At 43.8% G+C, this 20,371-nt stretch overlaps 1 protein-coding gene across 1 annotated transcript in view; it reads left to right on the plus strand.

Annotated features, from left to right (window-relative positions):
• ADRA2A (adrenoceptor alpha 2A) overlaps positions 1-18,983 on the plus strand; it is a 38,979-nt gene extending 19,996 nt beyond the window's left edge. Inside the window, exon 2 of the mRNA XM_082269247.1 lies at positions 18,926-18,983. The gene's annotated coding sequence lies outside the window, so the exon portion shown is untranslated. The remainder of the gene's footprint in view (positions 1-18,925) is intronic.
• The last annotated feature ends 1,388 nt before the right edge of the window (positions 18,984-20,371 follow it).

The following is a 20,371-nucleotide window of genomic DNA, read 5'->3' on the forward strand; positions in this document are numbered from 1 at the left end:
CCCCCTGCTGGAGCAAATTGGACCATGCTTTGCTTTTTTACTCTTTTATTGGTTGAATTGGATGAACTTGTGTCTTTTTTCAACCTGACTAACTATGTAACTATGTAACACAGAGCAAGAAAATATAACATGTTCATTTTTTTATTTTTCCTTTAAAGCGTAACTCCACTTTTGTTGAGAAAAAAAAATATTCTCCTCTGGGTGATCTCTGTACATTGCAAGGATTTTAGCAAGGCAGATTCCTACCTTTTGCTATTCTGAAGAAATCCCTGTTTGTTCCTCTGACCTCCTGTGCTGAGTGGGTCAAATGGGAGTGGTTTCATGATTATCTATCAGCTGTGGCAGCTGCAGGGCACTAATGAGAAAAGTTGCTAGGCCTGCATCCCTTTAGACGTGTTCCTATTGGAAGGATCTCACCGAAATTGACATTTCTGTTGCAGGGGATGCCAGAAATCTGACTTGTATTTTAGGCAGACTTCTGGGAAAATTGGTGAGCCAATCACAAAAGCAGGAAATGATGTTTCTGGGGTGTGGTCAGTATACATTCTGTGTATTATATATACAGTCAGGTCCATAAATATTGGGACATCAACATAATTCTAATCTTTTTGGCTCTCTCTACATCACCACAATGGATTTGAAATGAAACAAACAAGATGTGCTTTAACTGCAGACTTTCAGCTTTAATTTGAGGGTATTTACATCCAAATCAGGTGAAAGGTGTAGGAATTATAACAGTTTGTATATGTGCCTCCCACTTTCTAAGGGACCAAAAGTAAATGGGACAATTGGCTGCTCAGCTGTTCCATGGCCAGGTGTGTGTTATTCCCTCATTATCCCATTTACAAGGAGCAGATAAAAGGTCCAGAGTTAATTTCAAGTATGCTGGTTGCATTTGAAATTTGTTGCTGTCAACTCTCAAAGAAGAAAAAAACATAACTTCGGCAAAAAATAACAAATAAACCAATTAACAATAACCAATTAAAACATAAAAATAATAAAACCAGCTTTCCCCCCCCCCAATCCAAAAATTTCTCCCGCAATACTTTTTTTCTGCCACAAGATGTCCTCAGTCTGAAGGCCAGCATTATTCATTCCACTTCCTGTGAGCCCAGCAGTGGTGTATTTAGGTTTTGTGCTGCCCTAGGTCGGACTAAACTGGTGCACCCCCTAATTTAAATATGATGCAATACTTCCTGTAAAGGCCACACCTCTTCCTGTTTATGACCCGCCCTGTCAACTGTAAACCACAGACCACCATCACAGTCTATCAGTGCCCATCAATGTAGCCTCATCAGTTCCCATAAGGTCAGCCTCAGCAGTGCCCATAATCATACCATCATATCATACCAGGAGGTAGCAGTATGACCGCTTTATGGGGGTGCCAGACTGATTTGCCTCCTGGACCCTGCCCTCAAGCCTAATTCGCCCTATAAGACTGGCACTATACTAAAAGTGTGTAGCGCAAGCCAGCAGGGACCCTTTTTAGTGGGCGAGCTGGGAGGAGGCTGTTTTTTTTCTCATGCGTAGTGCAGCTTTTATGCTGCCCCCCTGCAATGTGCTGCCCTGGGCCTAGGCCTTGTTGGCCTAGACCAAGATACAGCACTGGAGCCCAGGTTGTCCCTGACCCACCCACAGCTTGTGACTGGACTGTGATCCGAAAAGCAGCACAGTGATGAGCTCATCTCACTATCAGTCTACTCTCTCCTCCTATCAGCATGCGCCTGATTGGCTCCTTGTGCTGCTTCTTCCTCTCACAGTCCAGCCCTGCTGTTTGGGAACTAGTCATATTCAGGTACTTTCAGTGTTTGCCATCATAAAATACATTTATGGTGTATTATTGAATGCAAATGAGATGTGTATCCATTCTATCGACCTAGGGGATTATTTTAATAGCTTAGTGTTGTAGATCCACGTTTCTGATTGGCCAGCAATTGCTTTGTAAACAACCCTTGGAAGGGAAGGAGCCGGTCTGATCTCATTGTGGAGCGATGGACGCTGTATAAAATTTTATAGTCATTTATTACACAGGACCATCTCTCATTCTCAGTAGCAGGAAAGAAGCCTTTGCAGCCACCCATTCAGAAATAACACAAATGGACAAAAAGTATTTCTTTAGAAGCAGATTAATGCATCATTTTCCCTAATGATCCTAATGGTGGTGGGGGGGGGGGGGGATTTAGGGTAAGGAACAATCCTCAGCTGGAAGAGCCTGGGCGGCGCCGTGTAATACTCAGGATATCAGATGCATCTCAAGCTGTCATGGAAGGAAATTGGCCAAAGTGCTTTTTTTTTAAATGCCATCTCTGGTTTTGGACAGGAAATTGCTTACAGCGTGTCTTTAGAATATTCTGAATATTTCCTAATGTTTGTAGAAAAAAAAAAAAAAAAACAGGAAAAGCATTTTTCTGTGTATAATTAAAGTAACAGAGATCCACTTTGAACAATAAAGAGACCCTGTCACCTTGCCCTTTAGGGTCTCTTTAATGTCTGACACAGGTATGTAGGTGATTCTCAGATATTGTGTTACCATATTCCCTTGATAAGTTAATAAAGAAGAAAGGGAATGACCCCCTAAAAAGGGTGGGACTTTAAGGGTAACTAATAAGGATCTTTTTTAAAAAGATAGAATTAATTAAAATAAAATACAGTTTATTGAAACAAGTGTGATTGTGAAAGATCAATCAAACAATAATGATACATTCCAAATACAATACAATACAATTGCAGATGCATGACAGAATCCAACGCGTTTCGAAATTTGTATAGTACCAAAATCTTCCTCAGGGAATCTGCATGTCATCCTGGAAAGCATAATCATATGCCACAAGTAAATCCAAGAGAACAGAGCAAAATACAAAAACATACATTTTGTGTGTCACATCAATCATATCAAGTTTTTGCATATGCGACAACATATTATTTCATCTTGTGAGGTAATATAAAAAAAAAAAAAAAAAAAAAAAAAAAAAAAAAGGGGGGGGGGGAAAAATAATAAACGACAAAATATCACCAGGTAGGTGTTCACATACCGGCAGGTGTCCGGAGCCACTCATACTATCCAAGGAGGGATATATAGGGGTCCCGCAGAGTGGGAGCTAGAATCAGGTATTTGTATTATTTGTATGTCCTCTATTACCTGTAAATAACAGTGCAATGTCAAGAAGATTCGCTCCAAGGATAAATTTCCTTATATCTATGATTACGGATCACTTCACCTGTTATGATGATCCAAGAGGGGGATGAGTGATATGTAGAAGTGAGGAAGAAAAAAACCTTTTAAGTGGCGGAAAAGATTCCAGTCACCTTCCCGTTGGTGATCCTCAACTAGAGGTGCCTATTGGAACTTAATTTATGGTGACCCCTGAAAGCAGATGGAGAAACACAGGAAGAGGAAGTACTAAAGAGCGGAAGGCTCAGAACATAAATTATCCACAATTGGATGTATTGTAGTTATTATTGTTTGGGGTGTCTTACCTCCGTGTTGTAATGGGACATCCAAGATGCCTCAAATATCTTAGATAGATGGTACGTTGGGATGTGGCCCAAAAGTATATATATATATATGTAGGAATATATATGGTATATTATATTCCAACAGATAAATATCGTTTGCCTGAAAAAGAGACAATGCTTATAGAGGTGTGTTTAAGGGGTGGGGGCGTGTGCCCACTAAATAGTAAGTGATTTCTATTTAGTTGCCTTACCTCCGTATAAATATAAAAAATGACAGCCAAATCCGGTGCCACTTCAGCAGATGCAATATCCACTTGGGGATGCACTTTGGTCCCAGAGTGGTTCAATGTTGATGTTGGTATTCTGCTTTATCTAAAATATAGAAAGTTTTATATTGCATCTATCTGATTACCTATCCAGGATATTATATAAGCCAGGAATGACCCCAATAAAAATAAATATAAATATAAATACCGTTAGGTGAAAGAAAGCGGCAGACAATCAAAGACATTATCTTCCAACAGGGACGGATAAAAACCCCCACGGCTGATAATGCAGCTGGTGGAGTTAGCCCATTGATCTGAAGGAGTAAATATGTATAAGATAGGGTTCACCTAAGTTGAGGTGCCGAAAGCATTCTAACGATCAAAGATCCCCCAAAAAAAGAGTACTTACTGAGCTATAAGGAGGGTTGGAGGAACAACAATTCTGTCCTGTCACGGAGAGATCACTCACCGGACTGATTCTCGGCGTTCCCTTAAGTATCACAGCGAGGCCCGTAATTTACCGATGAGTATCGCGAGGCCTTGAGTGATGTCGTCATTTCCGTCTGTTTAGTCTCGCGCAAAATGCCACGAGTTTTGGACGGTGACATCACATCCGGTTTGGGCGTGTATTCCAGCACTACACGGAACATGACCGCGGTGATGGACTTCCGCCCTCACTTACAGAAGGGCGTGATTACAATATCCGCCCTTAATTCTAATAGTTCGTGAATATTGATGCAAATAGGAATATAGGGCATTTTAGCAGAACGTAGTTCCAACTATATGTGTATCCGAGCCATAATAATAAAGATTATATGAAAATTTCAAGGGATATGCCAATTTCCTATTGTGGGGAAGATACTTGGCCTAATAGATACAGAAGGGGAAATCCTATCAGATATCGCCCCGGCACGGGTGGTGGCGTTTAACCCCCAGATGGTCGGGGGTTCAAGCGTGGAAGTCCCACAATTGTTGTAGGGGATTTATCCAGCTATATAGCGCATAAACTCTCCAGATGAAAGTGGGACATCCAAAACCAGTTTTGGGTCCCAAGGAGAGCGGTCTCACCCGTGCCGGGCTCCCAACCTGCGGGATATCTCTCCATAAAAAAGATATGAAAACGTGCAATTGCATGGTTGTGACTTCCAGATTGCCGGGATGTAGACCCACCAGGAGGAAAGAGGGGGGGGGGGGAATGGGAGAAGAAACAGAGGAGGGGATGGATGAAAGGAGGGGGAAAGAAAGGGGGGAAAGGTGGGGGGGGAAATGGAGAAGGGGGGAAAAAAAAAACGGAGAGGGGGGGAAAAAGAAAAAAGGGGGGGGAAAGGGGAGAAGAAAACAGTGGGGGAAGAAGGGGGAAGGGAAGGAATGGAAGGAAATATATATAAAAAAAAAGGGGGGATAATTACCTGATTGGATGTTTTTGGAGAAACAAATGTTAGTCGCATCATGCAATCACATAATTTGGGTTACAAAGTATAATATACCAATTTAATTCATTAATAAATCAAAATAATATAATGAACCCACTTAGAGGTATGCATTAGCCTGGATAAAGCTAAATACAAACTACATATATCCTCAGAGTGCTTAATTCAGAGCCCTCCAGAGGGATAAGGGATAGGAGGAGGAGACGCCAAAGATAACTCTGAGATTATCAGAGGGGACTTTGAAAGCATATAGAGCAGACAAAATAGAGGGAGGAATAGGGGGGGGGCGGAGAAAGAATCAAACAAAAAAGAGACAAAAAGGGTAAAAGGAAAGTCAATACTAGGCCTCCAACCAAAAGGAGGAAGGGTTACTCAAAGGGAAGACCCTTAATCTGTCTTCCCTGAGACGAATCCCTCCAAGAAGGGTCTATAACTTGCTGTTTCATTCAGGCCAGGGGGGGTCATTGCCCCAAGTCTAGCAATCCAGCGCATTTCATGCTGGAGAAGCTGCTTGTTCCAATCGCCCCCCCTGGCCGGAATGTGCACCCTTTCAAGGGCATAAAATGTAACTTTGGGGGTCCTGTATCTGTGCGCGATGGCCATGTGTCGGCCCAGTGGTAGATAAAGATTGCCGATGTCGAGGCTTTGCATGTGTTTGCTAATGCGTATCCCAAGTTCTTGTTTGGTCTTACCAACATAAAAGGCCTTGCATTCACATCGCATCAGATACACGACCCCCCTAGTTTTACAATTAACAAAATGTTTTGAATGATGTAGTTCACCATTGGGGAGCTTTGTACTTTTACAACGGACTATCACCTTGCATTGGTCACAATTGCCGCAGGGAAATGTCCCTTTGTCGCGGCAAGGGTCTCCTCTCTCTGCGCCCTTGCATTCACTTTGGACTAAATCGTCCATCATGGAGGTGGCTCATCTGTATGTGATGGCAGGGGAAGGAGTTACTATCTGTTCAAGGATAGGGTCCTCCCTCAGTATTGCCCAATGCTTTTTGAGAATTCCATAAATTTGGTTATGTTCATTGGAGTAGTTAAGAATAATTCTTGGTGGGTTCTTTGAAGGTGCCCTTTCCCTTTTAGATGTTTTAAAAAGTAGATCCTGTCTTTTCATAGTTTGTACCCTATTGAAATTTTTCCTAAGACACGTCTTGGAATATCCTCTTTCGAGGAGTCTCTGTGTTAGTTCCCCTGCCTTTTCCCTAAAATCCCTTTCTAAGGAACAGTTTCTCTTAATTCGTAAATATTGCGAAAATGGAATTGATCTCTTGAGTGGCTCAGGGTGAAAACTGGCTGCATGCAGCAAGGTGTTCCCTGCTGTGGACTTCCTAAATAAGGTTGTTGATATATGACCTTCGTCACTTTTGTGAATAGTGATATCTAGAAAGTCCACAGATTTTGGGTCATGGTGCATGGTAAAAAATAAATTCATATCATTTTGATTTAGTTTCCTGAGCCATTCCTCAAGGAGTTCCACCGGACCGTCCAATACCAGGAAGATGTCGTCGATGTACCTCTGCCACATGACTACGTGGCAGAAGTACATCGACAAGTCTTCACTGGTGATGATGTTATGTTCCCATTCCCCCAGGTACAGGTTTGCATAGGATGGGGCACAGCAAGTCCCCATCGCTACTCCCTGTACCTGGAGGTAATGGGAACCCAGAAAAGAAAACACATTGTGCTCCAAGATAAATCTCAGAATTTCCAAAATAAACATATTGTAATTTAGTTCCTGAGGGCCTCGCTGTTTCAAAATCTTGGTTATGGCAAGAAGACCTTTCTCATGTGGTATAGAGTTGTATAGACACTCCGCGTCTATAGTTGCAAGGATAGCATTGGGCGGAATGGTCACATCCTCTAGAATTTGAAGCATGTGGATAGTATCCTTGGTATAGGAGGTTAAGCCAGTGACATGAGGTCTTAAGTGGGCATCCACTACACGGCTTGCTGTCTCGTGATACTGCCATTCCCAGAAACTATGGGACGGCCCGGTGGGTTCCTGAGATCTTTGTGGATCTTAGGTAGACAATAGAAAGTGGGAATACGAGGATATGGTGTCCTCATGTATTCCCACAATTCTTCTTTAATGTCTGACTGCCTTATACCCACCTGCACAATGCTCCCTCGCCACTTCACCAAATATCGGGAATCAGCTGGTGTCAGACTTTACATGGGTGGAAATAATATTGTAACCCCCCCCCTTGTCATGTAAAGTGTTCAGGCCTAGGTTTTAATTGGCTGCTAGGATCAAATAATGCATAGTGGAAGGGGGGGGGGGGACACATACTCTGCCATACCCGGAAGAACAAGAGATTTTGCGGAAAGGGGCAGCAGGCAAGTGCTGTAACAGTAAATATAACTGGTTCGGGTATTTGCTTAAAATAGACCTGCGAATGGGCAAGGAGACAGGGCCTCTTTAAGGCATGGTGCCTATATAACTTGTTTTTCTATATATTTTTGGAACGTTTTTGCCATTTATGAGATCTTGATCACAAAAAATGGGTTATTTGTATGCTCAGAAACTGAGAAAGAAGACAATTCCCCTAATAGTCTCCAAAAAAAAAAAAAAAAGGGGGGGGGGGGGTGATGGACTATCTGATTGAACTGAATACACATAGGGTAAAATATTTTTTTTCTTATTCATACAAAGAAGTAGAAAGAGGATATCCAAATACAGGTATTCTCAGAAACTGAGAACGAAGACAATTCCCCTAATAGTCTCCAAAAAAGAAAAAGGGGGGGGGTGATGGACTATCTGATTGAACTGAATACACATAGGGTAAATCATTTTTTTCTTATTCATACAAAGAAGTAAAAAGAGGATATCCAAATACAGGTATTCTCAGAAACTGAGAACGAAGACAATTCCTCTAATAGTCTCCAAAAGTCTCCAAAAAAAGGGGGGGGGGTGATGGACTATCTGATTGAACGTATTACACATAGGGTAAAATAAAAAATGTTTTATTCATACAAAGAAGTAAAAAGAGGATATCCAAATACAGGTATGCTCAGAAACTGAGGACGAAGACAATTCCCCTAATAGTCTCCAAAAAAAAAAAAAGGGGGGGGGGGGAGGTGATGGACTATCTGATTGAACGGAATACACATAGGGTAAAATATTTTTTTTTTTTATTCATACAAAAAAGGAAAAAGAGGATATCCAAATACAGGTGTGCTCAGAAACTGAGGACAAAGACAATTCCCCTAATAGTCTCCAAAAAAAAAAAGGGGGGGGGGGTGATGGACTATCTGATTGAACTGAATACACATAGGGTAAAATATTTTTTTTTTATTCATACAAAGAAGTAAAAAGGATATCCAAATACAGGTATGCTCAGAAACTGAGAACGAAGACAATTCCCCTAATAGTCTCCAAAAAAAAAAGGGGGGGGGGGTGATGAACTATCTGATTTAACTGAATAGACATAGGGTAAAGTAAAGTTTTTTTTATTCACACAAAGAAGTAAAAAGAGGATATCCAAAATACAGGTAGGAACATAGTTTCCAATGTTCATACTCATGTTCATTTGGATGATGGTATCCCCACCTTTCTGAACTTAGTTTTGCTAGAGGCCCTCTCTTACTCCTTATCTGTATGGTCAACAAAGTGGTTACCTGTATCCTGAACCAGACGCTCAGGCGCATCTTTCAGCATGTTACTGCGACATACCGTAGTGCACACAGTACCGGGACAGGTTCATCCTGTTGCTAATAGTGCTGTAGAATGGATGTAATGCCCTGCGTCTGTTCTCTGCCCCCTGCTCCGGCTGCCCATGGTTGGCATGGAGTGTGCACTGCATATGCACGACCAGTTGCTTGCTTAATGGTTGCCTGCCACTAGAGTGTGCATGCATATAATGGTAAGGGGTGCCCCCCCACTGCTGGGCCTGGGGCGGCTGCCCCTCCTGCCCACCTCTGAATGCACAGCACTGTGACTACTGGCAATAATTTAGAATGCAACCCCAATGCTCAACTACAGTAGGTGGAAACGCACCAATGCTACAGCGTGCCATGGTGCACATGCCATACATTTCAGCGCGCTGTATTAAGAATGCTAAAGGGATTTTTTTTCTTCATCGCCATGCATTGGCAACCTCAAACAAATGCACTTGTGGTAATGCACATCAATGAATTGTTTTGGAGAGAAGAGGCCCTAAATGTGCTAGCCATGTTGTAGCCATGTTATAGGACATATGTCATCTTAAAAAAAAATGAATGTCATGGTTTAGAAAGACATGTACTAGCACAGCGCGGTGGCTATCACAAAAAGGATTTTCATTCAGGCCATGCAGAGCAGGGCTCTGAAAAGTAGGCGCCATGTTTGTAAAATTAATAAAATTTCCTTGTTCAGTTGCATACATTGCAAGGATTTTAGCATGCGTCATAGCAGGCTCTTACCTGCCTCTGTGCTGCAGATACAGTACAGGCCACCCCACCAACTTCTTTGAACCAAAGAAAGTAAGAGTGCTAATTGGGAGGTTCTACCTGCTAGTCAAATTCTTGTTGTAATAAGAGTATAACGACTAGGAAAAACCATCACGTGAGATTTCTGAGGAGGATTTTGTGTAAGTAGTGTATAAGACAGGGATTTTCCAAAGTTGAAAAGAAAAAAGCATGCTGGGAAAGAAGAAAGAGGTATAATACCTATGCTGGCTCAGATGCCTGCCCCTCCCCCACTGCATTGTGTCCCTGCACATTGCAGTTAGTGGGTTGAACCACGTTAGGCTGGGGGGGACACAGACATCTGCCACTCCCAGAAGTAGATGCTGAAGATTATTTGCCCAGTGTGGCTCCGCAAGAGAGCAAATGTTACAGGTGAGGGGACAGGTATTTACCTTTTCTCCCCATTTTTTGGTGAATCTAAATTAGGTTTAAAATCCAACTCCAAAAGTGACAAAAAAACTACTCTTGCAGTGCCCCCCTACCCCCAGCACTGCAATTTTTAAATACTCATTAAAGAGTAACTCCATTTTTGTTGCGAAAAAAAAAAACACTCTCTGGGTGATCAATTTACACTGCAAAGATTAAAAAAAAAAACAAAAAAAAAACAAAAAAACTTTGTTGCAGATTTTTACCAGTTTTCGCTCTAAAGAAATAGCTATTTGTTTGACAATGCCTTTTGCAGACTGATTCTGAATGGGGGGGGGGGGGGGGGTTGGTTCATTCTAATCACCTGGTGCACTCTCAGTGTTCTAATGGGAAAAGTTGCAGCATCTAAACCCCTTTAGAAGTATTTAACCCTTGGGGAGTATCCCACCAAAAATATAATTTCTAGTGCAGAGAATGCCTAAAATTTGACTTGTGCGCACTTCTGCAGAAAACAGTGAGCCAATAACACACGCAGGAAATTACATTTTTGGAGGCTTTTGAACACCAATGCACAGAATGCCTCAAGGTTGCCATAATGCTTTCAATTTTGCAAAAATTGCAGTGCTGCAGATTGTAATGGAAAGGTAATTTTTCATAATAAATTATGATAAAGCTAGTGTAAATGCTATATATATATATATTTTTTTTTTACTTGCTTTATATTTTTCAAAAGTAAAAATGCTCTTTAACTCTCTAGGGCAAAGGTGTCAAACACAAGGCCCGCGGGCCGAATGCGGCCCCGCCAGGCCATTTCATGTGGCCCTCACACCTCTCCTTCACCCCCCCCCCCTTGTCTTTGTAGTTGGCAGCAGAGAGGAGAGAACTCCTTTGCTAGATCCTTCACTCCTCTGTGCAGCTGCAAAAAGGCTCGTCTTTGCCCACCCCCACTTCTCAGCAGTCCGCAGCAGAGAGGAGGGCGGAACTCCTCCTACAGATGCTGCACCTCTCTGTGCAACTGTAACACCACTTTGCCTCTCCCTCCCCTGGTCTCAGCATTCAGCAGACTCTGGAAGCTGACTCCAGCCCTCCTCTGGTTCTCCTCCAGACCCTGCACTTCTTCCCAGATCCACCCAGATTTTCTTCCTGGCAGCAGTGCATTGTGATGTAAGGAAGGGTGCAAGACTCTTGACGTCTGATGGAGGGGGGCTCTTGACACCTCATGTAAGGGGGCGTGGGGTGCTCTGGACATCTAATCCTACAGATCTAACCGGGGCAACCATAATGCTAATGCGGCCCGTGATGAAATTGAGTTTGACACCCCTGCTCTAGGGGATAAGGAATAAGGTGTAATACTTGCCCGATTCCTCGTTCCAGCAGATACCTCCATCTGTACAACCAGTTCCCCGAGGCCTCCTCTATTGGACACTCTGGGCTGCAGTCACACAATGACGTCATCAAGTACAATACAGGACCAAAAGTTCTGCACAGTTCGTGAAGACAACGAGAGAATATCCATAACCCAGAGTGGAGGAAAGTGCTGGAGCGACGAGTGAGGCAGTAATTACCCCTTATTCCTCATTCCCTGAAATATATTTGTATTTAATCCCTGCATTGATGCACCACTGCATTGCAAGGGTAGATTTAGTTTGATAATTCCTGGAGTTGAGCTTTATTAACCACTTAAGCCCCGGAAGATTTTACCCCCTTCCTGACCAGGGCCTATTTTGCGATTGGGCACTGCGTGACTTTAACGGACAATTGCGCGGTCGTGCGACGCTGTACCCAAACGAATTTGGCGTCCTTTTTTTCCCACAAACAGAGCTTTCTTTTGGTGGTATTTGATCACCTGTGCGATTTTTTGATCATGCGCTATAAACAAAAAAAGAGTGTAAATTTTGCAAAAATAACAATATTTTTCACATTTTTTTATATGAAATTCCCCCAAAAAAAATGTAAAAATCAAAATTTTTTAAAATTTTACGCCAATTTTTTTTTTTTACCATATGTTTGGTAAAAAAAAAAAAATCGCAAAAAGTGTATTTTGATTGGTTTATGCAAAAGTTATTGCATTTACTAACAAAGGGAAAGATTTTTGTAATTTTTTTTTTTTTTTTAACGCGTAATGGCGGCGATCTGCGTTTTTTTTTTGCGGGACTGCGACATTGCGGCGGACAGATCGGATCCTTGACTGACATTTTTGACACTTTTGGGGGTACCAGTGACATTACTACAGTAATCAGTGCTATATATATGCACTGTTACTGTAAAAATGACACTGGGAGGGAAGGGGGTAACTTTATTGGAGAGGGAGGGGTTAAGTGTGTCCTAGGGGCGTGATTCTAACTGTCATTGGATGTGGCTGTGTGTGTTACAGCACAGATCTACGGTCCTACATAGCAGGACCGTATGATCTCTGCTGTTACACAGGGGAGAATGACAGGCGGCTGTGTTTACATTAGCCGCCTGCCTTTCTCCCTCTCTACCCGACGATCGCGAGTGACCGGCGGCGCGGGGGCGGGAGCGCGCCTCCGGCGGCGCGCGCTCGCCCCCTATTGGCTCCCAGGCTAGTGACGTACCGGTACGTCACTTTGCCTGGGAGGGGCTGACCGCCGCCGTATATAGTCGGGCGGCGGTCGGCAAGTGGTTAAAAGCGGAGTTACTCTTTAAATATTCCTGCTACCATCGGGTTTCCCCCTTTCTAATCTCCATCTATAAGACATTCCCTTTAGTGATACAAACCTGCTTTCATAATAATCATATAGAGGTTCCTAAATTATATATACCATATATGTTTTTGGATATCTGATCGCACCTATATGAGCTTCTTGGACATTTCATTTAAATATTTATAGAGTTGACCCTTTTTGTGGCTATAACAAACTGTTCTGGGAAGGCTTTCCACAAGATTTTGGAGGTTGTCTGCGGGAATTTGTGTCCATTCACCCAAACTAGCATTTGTCAACTGATGTTGTAGAAGAAGATCTGGCTTCCAGTTCATCCCAGAAGGACTGAGGTCAGGACACTTGATTTCCTCCACACCAAACTGCTAAAACCATGTCTTCATGAAGTACACAAGGGCTCAGTCATGGTGGAACAGAAAAGGGTCTTCTCCAAATTGATACCACAAGGCCGGAAAGGCACAATTGTCTAAGATGTCTTTTTGTGCTGGTACATTGACAATACCCTTCACTGTAAACACCTGAACCCTGGTGTCTGACAAACTTTGGGCCATACAATATGCATTTATTTTATCCAAATGTATGCCAAATGCTATTGCTGCCTTCACAATTTTCTGTGAGACCCATATCAGTTGTGAGACTATAGGTACCCCCTTAGAAGCAACTATGCAGTACAATGGTCTGTATCAGGGAGTCTCCAATTTTTTTAAATAAAGGGCCAGTTTACTGTCTTTCAGATTTTTAAGGGATCAAACTGTGGCTACTAATTGGAGTAGAAACTGCCCTGGCGTTAAAGGGAGTAAACATGTCCCATCCTTAGTGTCAGTGGGAGGAAGTGCCCCCATTGTTTGGTATAAGGGGAAGGAATAGTGCCCCATTGTTTGGTATAAGGGGAAGGAATAGTGCCCCATTGTTTGGTATAAGGGGAAAGAATAGTGCCCCATTGTTGGTATAAGGGGAAGGAATAGTGCCCCGTTGTTGGTATCAGGGGAAGGAATAGTGCCCCATTGTTGGTATCAGGGGAAGGAATAGTGCCCCATTGTTGGTATCAGGGGAAGGAATAGTGCCCCATTGTTGGTGTCAGTGGGAGGAATCGTGGCCCATTGTTGGTATCAGGGGAAGGAATAGTGTCCCATTGTTTGTATCAGGGGAAGGAATAGTGTCCCATTGTTGGTATCAGGGGAAGGAATAGTGCCCCATTGTTGGTATCAGGGGAAGGAATAGTGCCCATTGTTGGCATCAGGGTAAGGAATAGTGCCCATTGTTGGTATCAGGGGAAGGAATAGTGCCCCATTGTTGGTATCAGGGGAAGGAATAGTGCCCATTGTTGGCATCAGGGGAAGGAATAGTGCCCATTGTTGGTATCAGGGGAAGGAATAGTGCCCCATTGTTGGTATCAGGGGAAGGAATAATGCCCATTCTTGGTATCAGGGGAAGGAATAGTGCCCCATTGTTGGTGTCAGTGGGAGGAATCGTGCCCCATTGTTGTTATCAGGGGAAGGAATAGTGCCCCATTGTTGGTATCAGGGGAAGGAATAGTGCCCCATTGTTGGTGTCAGTGGGAGGAATCGTGGCCCATTGTTGGTATCAGGGGAAGGAATAGTGCCCCATTGTTGTTATCAGGGGAAGGAATATTGCCCCATTGTTGGTATCAGGGGAAGGAATAGTGCCCCATTGTTTGGTTTCAGGGGAAGGAATCGTGCCCCATTGTTGGTATCAGGGGAAGGAATAGTGCCCCATTGTTGGTGTCACGGGAAGGAATAGTGCCCCATTGTTGGTATCACGGGAAGGAATAGTGCCCCATTGTTGGTGTCAGTGGGAGGAATAGTGCCCCATTGTTGGTATCAGGGGAAGGAATAGTGCCCCATTGTTGGTATCAGGGGAAGGAATAGTGCCCCACTGTTGGTATCAGGGGAAGGAATAGTGCCCCATTGTTGGTATCAGGGGAAGGAATAGTGCCCCATTGTTGGTATCAGGGGAAGGAATAGTGCCCCATTGTTGGTGTCAAGGGAAGGAATGGTATCCACGGGAGAAATAGTGCCCGTCATTAGTGTCATTGGAAGAAATAGTCCCCCATCAATAATGTCAGTGGGGATAACAGTGCCTGGTCATTGGTGCCAGTGGGAGGTAAAGTGCCCCAAAGGCTCAGATAAAGGCAAGCAAAGGGCTGCAGTTTGGAGACCACTGATCTATATGATTGGGTTTGAACTGAATGCATTACTTAGGAATATCTTTGAATTACATGGTTGCTTTAAAATGTAAATTACATTGTACAAATAGATTGTGATGTGCGTGGTCAGCTTAAAGCTCTGACATCATTTTGAAACCGCAGTTACAAAAGTGGGTATGACAAAAGAAAAAACACATAAAATCTATCTGCTCCTTCAATGTGGTCACAAAAGCTTGTGTGAGAAAATGGCGTTACCTTCAGTGATAACTTTCCAAACTATCAGAAGATCCAGAGGAACAGATGATTTGAGATTTATCAACATGACCCAGTGCATGAGGGAGAGAATGCTTCTCAACTCCTCTGGATGAACTCTAAAGCCCCGTACACACGCACAGATTGTCGTCATACAAATGTTCGTCTTTTCTCCCCGGGATGTCGGTGTCTGTTGAAAAGTGCAAAGACAGCACAAGGACAGCACAAGAATTTTGTCCGCAGACTTCAGCTGACTGCAGAAGTGATGTCATGTAATGGTTAACTTTCCCTGTGTTTTTTATTTTCTGAGCATGCCCAGTCTTGCAAATCTGCGGTCTGTCGGCTGATTTCTGTACTGACAGGCGAACAATCGTCCGTTCTGGTGTCCGCAGACAAAAATTTTCATGTTTGCAAGAAAGACTCTTGTCCGCGGATTGTGTGCAGACATCTGTCGGAGGCACCATACTAACACGCGTACAATCGGCAGATCTTTCGTCCGCCGACGTTTGTATGACGACGATCTGTGCGTGTGTACGGGGCTTTACAAAGAGTCTGTTATACTGCTAGGTGGTTTAAATCAGAAAATATAAAGAGAAATAATTCAGGACTGGAGTAATCAGTATATTTACTGGTCATGTTGCTTTACATACAAATCTAGAATCTGCCAGAAAAGTTGTTGTTCGCCTTGCCTCTGAGCTCCCGCATTAGTCATTTAGACTGCACATCATATTTACAGACCAAAATCTCAACAAGAACAACAACAAAAAAAAAGATTGATCATATACCTATTATGCTGACCTCACACCAATATCTTGTAGTAACGTTCTTTTCTGAAATACACTGCACTTCATGTGGGGTCATTCTTTTAGAATAGCAGAGCCTCCAATAGCACCTCCTTTAGCCTGTACTGCTCGCTCTGCTCCTGATCATCACTCTTTCTAATACATTTACCCGAAATTTAGGGAAACCTGTCACAAGGGTTCAATGACTAAGCTCAGGTTAGTAAGTCAGAGTCAGAAAGGAGGAAAAATGACCAGGTGTAGAGTGTGATGTACCTACTGGTCAGGTTGGAAGGTTCAGAATGGTATACCTGCTGGAGGTGATCAGTTTTGAGGGTTTGGAATGGCATACCAACTGGAGGTGGTCAGGTTGGAGGGCCTGGAATGGGGTTCCTACTGGAGATGGTCTGGAATGGGGTACCTACTATAGGCGGTTAGGTTGGAAGGTCTGGAATGGTGTACCTATTAGAGGTGGTCAGGTTGGAGGGTCTGGAATGGCATAATGACTGGAGGTGGTAAGGTTGGAGGGTCTGGAATGGCATACCTATTGGAGGTGGTCACGTTGGAGGGTCTGGAATAGGGTACCTACAGGAGGAGGTCAGATTGGAGGGTCTGGAATGGGGTACCTACAGGAGGTGGTCAAATTGGAGGGTCTGGAATGGGGTACATACTGAAGATGATCAGGTTTGAAAGTCTAGACTGGCGTGCCTACTGGCGATGGTCAGGTTTGAGGGTCTGCAAATCTTGTACTCGCTAGTGGTGATCAGGTTGGAGGGTTTGGAATAGGTGGAATGGGGTACCCACTAGAGGTGGTCAGGTGGGGGAGGTCTGGGATAGTGTACCTACTAGAGAAAGTCAGGTGTGGGGGGTCTAGATTAATGTACCTACTAGAGGTGGTCAGTTGGGGGGGTCTGGGATAGTGTACCTACTAGAGATAGTCAGGTGGGGGGGGGGGGTCTGGATTAATGTACCTACTAGAGGTGGTCAGGTGGGGGGGGGGTCTGGGATAGTATACCTACTAGAGATAGTCAGGTGGGGGGGGGGGTCTGGATTAATGTACCCACTAGAGATGGTCAGGTGGGGGGGGGGTCTGGATTAATGTATCTACTAGAGGTGGTCTGGTGGGGTGGGGGGGTCTGGAATGGCATACCTATTGGAAGTTGTCAGGTTAGAATGGAATGGTGTACCTATTGGAGTAGATCAGGTGGGAGGGTCTAGAATGGCACCCCAAAAAAAAAAAGTAGAGTAGCTGGAAATGCACCGCCCTGCAGTGTATTAGGAAAAGTTTTGCAACTCAGTTAAAACCTGTATTGTGGTACATGGACTGTCCATTTCAAATGATTGGGCTGCCTTACCCAAATATATGTTAACATGCAAAATACTGCATGGTTAACTCAGTTGAAAAGTGTGAGGGGGCCCTTATTGATCCCCACCCTCCTCTCTGCATGCGTTCTCGTTTTTGTCTGTATCTTCCTCGAAACTCAATTAAATTTTGCATACCCAACTTGTACAATTCATGGTGCTAGAGATGCCGATATAGGCTCCTCTCCTGTACTTAAATGGCTTAGTCTGATTTCACTGCACACTGTGAGCTTCTCACAATGTGCATTAGAAGCTGCAGGAAGTCAGATAAAGCCTGCCTCATTTCCTGGCTGTTTCCATCCAGACCCAGCTTTACCTGGTATACCCTTTCATTCATTGGATTACTATTTTTTTAATCTTGGAGGCTCAGTATCACATATGTGCGTTACCTAAGGCGGTCTGCATGCTAATATAGCTTGTCTAGGAACACCCACATCTCCAGACTGGCATAGACCCATCAAGGTGTTTTGATATTTCGATAATTCCTTCTAAGAACCAGCCCACTTGCATCATGGTGGAGGGCTCCTGAGAGGCGTACTGAGGCAGGGGTTATATGAATAAAGCTGGCACACGAAAAGGCTTCTTCCAAGTAAAATTCTTTATTTCAACATGGATAGCGGTGACAACATGACAAGTGTTGACGCGCTTTACGCCTTCCTCATAGTACTGAGGCAGGGTGGTGTGCTGTTTTTGGGAAGTTATGTACAGCACCCTGCCGGCTCCCCTAATCAGACATGATTTGCCAGCATTGCATGTTAGTGATGCCAAAAAAGGTATGTTATGAAAACAGATATTTGTTGAAAAATGCCATTAGCATGTTGATTTAGGGTCCATTCACACTAGCGCGACTTGTCAGGCGACTTGGTCGCCTGATAAGTCGCGGTCAATCGCTCGCCATTGAATAGTACAGGACCCGTTCTAATAGGAGCGACACAAGTCGCTCCGACTTAGAAAAAGGGTCCTGTACTACTTTGGGGGCGACCTGGAGGCGATTTGCATTGACTTCAATTATATGAAGTCCCTGCAAGTCGCGCCGAGGTCGCAGCACAGGTCGCCCCAGCAAGTCGTGTCGCGCCAGTCTGAATGGGCGCGAAGGGGAAATGAGAAAATGTAAGATTACGCTTTAGCTTTAATAATAGTTTAGAGGCATTACAAAGTTTTACCTGCTTACGGGAGAGGTTCTTCGTTGTCCTGAGTGACTCAGCCTTCAGACCGATGTGACATTAAATGGGTTAATCCTGCAGGCAGCTTGGGCTAGAGCAGACCTCCAGGCCTGCTGTAATTAGTACTTGCAGGTGACCTGGTCCCTCCTATTAAGGTCAATTTCTCTGCTGTGTTCTGTTTAGTCCCAAGTCTTTTCTTCCGATCGTTTCCTGCTCTCTGATATAGGAAAAGCATTGCAAAAATGAGACCGTTGGCAATCAATTAGGTGCCTTTGTAAAACATAAAACTTGATTGGTTGTTCAGAGCAACAACATCACTTCTATTCCTGTTTTTAATGAGAAAATCGTTGTGATCTTCATGAAAATGTATTACATTTGTACTGTAAAAATCTCTTTTGCCTAAAGTGGACCGATCATCAGCTATAATTATTTTTTACATGCTAAGTAATATGTTAGTGAAGCACTTCCAGGAATTTATTTATTACCTCTCACAGACAATGCAGTACTCCTCTTGACAATGCCTTCATTTGCTTTTCTTTCCAGAAGGACGGCTCCATCTTTGTTTAGGGATCATCCAGGGTCACCCTCTCCTTCCTGAACTGTTCTTGGCTGTGTCCACAAATGTCTCAAAAAGATCAACCGCTGCAGCCTCTCACGTTATGACTTGTTACAATGTTGCACTCTAATCAATTGGGGAGAGGAGACTGAGGAAAGGCTTCCTCCTGCCTGCAGCAAACTGATGACCTCATCTCGGCTTAGGCAAAGTCACTGTTTGGAGATCAAAGATGGTTGTTTTAATAATAAACTGTGGAGGTTTTATAAAAAATTATACTGTTGCTATCTAGTGTGACATGTCAGGAATTTGGTCATGCAGATTTGTAGGTCCACTTTAACTGTGTAAAAGGACCTCTAAATTGCAGAGTGACAGTAATGTTCAAACAACATCGGAAGCTCAATCAATTACAATATTCTGATTTCATACACAATAACATGCCGCAATGGTCTAGATCTAGTTGTTTGTTTAGGACTTCACATTTTCCACATTGTGGTTACTCCTTTGCATTATTTTTTTGCCTTTGATAAAATGCCATACTTTGGACAAAGCCAGGATCAATAAATACTTTGATTTTTGAAACAATGCTCTACTTGTCTAAGGATTTGTACATAAATGCACATGCACCCTGAATGTACATGCTTTTGTCATCCCTCTCTCTTGGTGTACAATATAACTTCATAATTCAGACAGGGTTACCAACATTTTTCAGATGCTGTGATTCTGCAGACTTTGCTGCAAGCCCACTGTAACGGATCACCTGGCACCCAAATGGGTACCTCTGTTGATGGATGCTCCTAGTGCTTCCCGAGGGCTCCAAGCACTAGGACCCAATCCTACCGCTGCCAACAATGTAACGGATCAACTGGCACCCTGACTGGGTACCTCAGTTGACGGATGCTCCTAGCGCTTCCCGAGGGCTCCAAGCACTAGGACCCAATCCTACCGCTGCCACCAATGTAACAGATCAACTGGCACCCTGACTGGTTACCTCAGTTGACGGATGCTCCTAGCGCTTCCCGAGGGCTCCAAGCACTAGGACCCAATCCTACCGCTGCCAACAATGTAACGGATCAACTGGCACCCTGACTGGTTACCTCAGTTGACGGATTCTCCTAGTGCTTCCCGAGGGCTCCAAGCACTAGGACCCAATCCTACCGCTGCCACCAATGTAACCAATCAACTGGCACCCTGACTGGGTACCTCAGTTGACGGATGCTCCTAGTGCTTCCCGAGGGCTGTAAGCACTCCACCAGACACCATAACCACCACAGACCCCACGAACCGCCGCAGCTTGGTTGGGGTCTCGCCGTCTCCTACCCACCCTGGACCTACCACAAGGCTCCAGGTTCCAGTGGGTGAACCTCTCTTTCCCCAGAGAGTGGAACAGGAACAAGCTCTTACAAGAGCTTAGTGATTATTCAAGGGAGTATGAA

The sequence above is a fragment of the Pelophylax lessonae genome (genome assembly GCF_965119305.1).
Source record: "Pelophylax lessonae genome assembly, chromosome: 9".
Lineage (NCBI taxonomy): Eukaryota > Metazoa > Chordata > Amphibia > Anura > Ranidae > Pelophylax > Pelophylax lessonae.